The 4,025-nt window shown below is 41.0% G+C and overlaps 1 non-coding gene across 1 annotated transcript; it reads right to left on the bottom strand.

Annotated features, from left to right (window-relative positions):
• Positions 1–3,341: 3,341 nt before the first annotated feature.
• LOC114221480 (U6 spliceosomal RNA) lies at positions 3,342–3,445 on the bottom strand. Its single transcript, XR_003611741.1, has one exon. It is a non-coding gene; the product is annotated as a U6 spliceosomal RNA (small nuclear RNA).
• Between the last annotated feature and the right edge of the window lie 580 nt (positions 3,446–4,025).

Here is a 4,025-nt window from a genome sequence, read left to right as displayed (position 1 = left end):
TCATTGAATTTATCCTATTAAAGAAGTCACTAAACTTCTCGAATCTCTAGATTTTTGCTAAATACAGGAATTTTTCAGCCATTACTTCTTTGAATACATTTTCTGCTCTGCCTTCTTTCTCCTCTCCATCCAGGAGATAAAGGCACTGATGTGTTCTTACTGCTTTGTGGCCTGGCAGCCAGAAGCAGGAGAGGTAATAGAGCTGCTGCTGAAGAAAGTATGAAATAAAAAATAATGGCTTTTGCAGCACATAGTGGGTATTTGTGTGTATTTACACATATACATACCCAAATGAATCTTATCCTTTAAATTCTGGAATAAGTTTTAACAAGATAAATTCTGGTATGAGTTTATATTTTTATTCCAAAGTTCTGCTATTAATTCCAAGTCAGACTATGAGTAATAGTATCTTATAATTATATCTCATCTTTTAGCAAAGATGCAAAGATACTACTATCTCGATCACTTAATTCATCAGAATTGGTCCTAACTAACTTTTGAATCTTTCCAAAAAAAAAAAAAAATCACATTTATTCTCTTTTTTTTTTTAAGATTTTATTTATTTATTTGACAGAGAGAGACACAGCAAGAGAGGGAACACAAGCAGGGGGAGTGGGAGAGGGAGAAGCAGGCTTCCCGCCAAGCAGGGAGCCTGATGTGGGGCTCAATCCCAGGACCCTGGGATCATGACCTGAGCCGAAGGCAGACACTTAATGACTGAGCCACCCAGGCACCCCTCAAATTTATTCTTAAAGGACGTATTTGTTATGATCAAGGATATAGAAAAGAATGTACCAGCTTCTGAAGTCACAAAAAAATGTTGGAGTCACAAAAAGATGTTGAGAAATCATGATATTCTTCAACAACTAAATAACTTCCCAAAGTGATTACTTTAAAGGTGATAATACTTGTGGTATTTTAATTTTGGCATATTTGCTATTAAAAAAACTAGTCATGTTATTTTATGACCGCTGTGTTTATGTGCTCATATGTTAAGACTATTGAGGCTACCTGGGGGAGGGGAGTATTAAACTTTGCACTTCCTAAATATTCTTTTTTTTTTAAGTTTTTTTTTTTTTTTTTTTTTTTTACTTTATTTGACGGAGCAACACAGCAAGAGAGGGAACGCAAGTAGGGGGAGTGGGGGAGGGAGAAGCAGGCTTCCCGCAGAGCAGGGAGCCGGATGCAGGGCTCCATCCCAGGAGCCTGGGATCATGACCTGAGCCGAAGGCAGATTAATGACAGAGCCACTCAGGTGCCCCAACACCTCCTAAATATTCCTGATGAATTTAAGAGCAATTCATAGGTGCAAGAACTATTACAAATTGGGGAACTGAATTAGGAGATATATTCATAGATTCATATCAGAAGGAAACCATTTCCCAATCCACATATTGAGATAATTTGGAATACATGAGAAGACTGCGTTAGTATCTTTTAAACAGATTATTGATTTGATGGTAATTTAGCATAGTAAAAACTAAGAATGACAAGGTAAACATATTGAGCCCAATAATGTAAAGGCTAAATAATGGACTTCTAAATCTTCAAGTAAAATTTTCCAAAAGCCATGTTGTCCTTTGCTAATTGCAAATTAAGTAGTTCTAACTATTTTTTTGAAATACAAGGCTTGTTAGGCAGTATTTTTTTTTTTTTAAGATTTTATTTATTCATTCATGAGAGACAGAGGGAGAGAGAGAGAGAGAGAGAAGCAGAGGGAGAAGCAGGCTCCCAAGGAGCAGGGAGCCTGATGCGGGACTCGATCCCAGGACCCTGGGATCATGACCTGAGCCGAAGGCAGACGCTTAACCATCTGAGCCACCCAGGCGCCCTAGGCAGTATTTTATTTAAATATACAGAGAGGGCGCTTGGGTGGCTCAGTTGGTTAAGCGACTGCCTTCGGCTCAGGTCATGATCCTGGTGTCCCGGGATGGAGTCCCACATCCGGCTCCCTGCTCAGCAGGGAGTCTGCTTCTCCCTCTGACCCTCTTCCCTCTCGTGCTTTCTATCTTTCATTCTCTCTCTCTCAAATAAATGAATAAAATCTTTAAAAAAATAAAAATAAAAATAAAATAAATATACAGAGAATTCTTTGTTGAAAGGTGAAACTTTTTCCTCCTTTGATATTTGATACTTGATATTGGTTTTCTTTAAGTGTAAATAAACAGAGGGGCGCCTGGGTGGCTTAGATGGCTAAGCGCCTGCCTTCGGCTCAGGTCATGATCCCAGGGTCCTCGGATCGAGCCCCGCATCGAGCCCCGCATCGGGCTCCCTGCTCCGCGGGGAGCCTGCCTCTCCCTCTCCCTCTACTGCTCCCCCTGCTTGTGCTCTCTCGCTCTCTATGAAATAAATAAATAAAATCTTTAAAAAAAAAAACAAAAAGAATCACCTGGAGAACTTAAAAAAAAGTGTAAATAAACAGAAATGGATTTTATACAGTTACCTTTTTATTTTTTTAAGGTTTTATTTATTTATTTGACAGAGAGAGACACAGCGAGAGTGGGGGTGCAAGCAGGGGGAGTGGGGGAGGGAGAGGCAGGGGGAGTGGGGGAGGGAGAAGCAGGCCTCCCGCGGAGCAGGGAGCCCAATACGCGGGGCTCGATCCCAGGACCCGGGACCATGACCTGAGCCGAAGGCAGACGCTTAACGACTGAGCCACCCAGGAGCCCCTAGAGGTTTTCATTATTTTGACATTATTGTCCTCAAAATAACCTTACCAAATAGGCATTTTTTTTTTAAAGTAAATCTCTATACCCAGTGTTGGGCTTGAACTTAAGACCTGGAGATCAAGCCAGCCAGATGCCCCCCAAATAGGCATTTTTATCCCTATTTGGTAGAGGAGGAAACTAAACTTAGAGAGGTCATGTAACTGCCAGTGTCACAAATGGAATTGGTGGAGCAGGCGTTCAAACCCAGGTGCAACTGACTCCAACATTCATTGCCGTCCCCTTTGTCCCCACTATACTAGAATCTTTTATCTTGAGGGAGTTGGTAGGTTTGCCAATGTAAAGAGCCAATCTGGTTTCTGGGAAAAAAAGAAATAGGTGATCACTTATACTAAGCTTAAGTAGTCTCCAAAAAAGCCATTTAAATGACATAAATTTATCAGAGACCAATATGTTTTTGGACATGAAAAAGACCAATAGTTCTATTCAGAGATACCCAGAGGTTTTATTATCAGCCACTATTTTTATTTTACAAGGATCTAGGATAGCCTATTGCCACTACCAGTATACACAAAGATTTTTAAAAGGTCCTAACTCAATACCTTCCATTCCCTAGAAATAAACTCAAGTGTGTGTGTGTGTGTGTGTGTGTGTGTGTGTGTGTGTGTGTGTGTGTGAGATATGGGACGCTTCATGAATGTGCATGTCTTCCTTGTGCAGGGGCCATGCTAATCTCTGTATCATTCCAACTCTAGTATATGTGCTGCCGAAACAAGCACAAGTCTGTGCTTTCCGAAACATGCAGGCCCCAGTTTTCAAAATTATATCCGGCCGGATTGTCTGGTTTATGCTGTGATAATGAGTAGCTCCAAAAATCTTGTTTAGTAAAATCAAGGTTTATTTCTTGCTCATACAAAATTTGTCGTGGGTCTGGGTGGCTCACCAGGACTTCCCTCCTCCTACCCCAATCCACTATGGTGACTCAGAAACATAGTCTACTTCTGAGTCCATGTTTTAGCTCTTCCAGTTCAAACCAAGGCGTCTTCCACTATTGCAGTGATCGGGGCAGCAGAGAGACTTGAGAATTGCGAACAGCTTTACACTGCCACAGCCCAGAAATGATTTGTCACTTTTGCCCACATATCGTTAGTCATAATCATCACATGACCCTGCCCACTTGCAAGGGCATCTGAGAAAAAGTCTTCTGTGTATCTGGCAGAAAAGAACAACATATTGTTGAACGCTAATAATAGCTACATAATAAATCTGCATTATGTGTCTTTTAGGCATAGAAATAGCCTATAAAAGGCTTGTTCCAGATAGGTAACCGGGGCCATCAGGACCCATCTTCTCTCAACA

Source organism: Eumetopias jubatus, unplaced genomic scaffold, assembly GCF_037043125.1.
Source record: "Eumetopias jubatus isolate StellerSeaLion01/CBP00866 unplaced genomic scaffold, mEumJub1_p1.0 scaffold_7, whole genome shotgun sequence".
NCBI classification, from domain to species: Eukaryota; Metazoa; Chordata; class Mammalia; order Carnivora; family Otariidae; genus Eumetopias; species Eumetopias jubatus.
The sequence above is the reverse complement of the archived record's forward strand: the minus strand, read 5'-3'. Positions and strand labels throughout refer to the sequence as shown.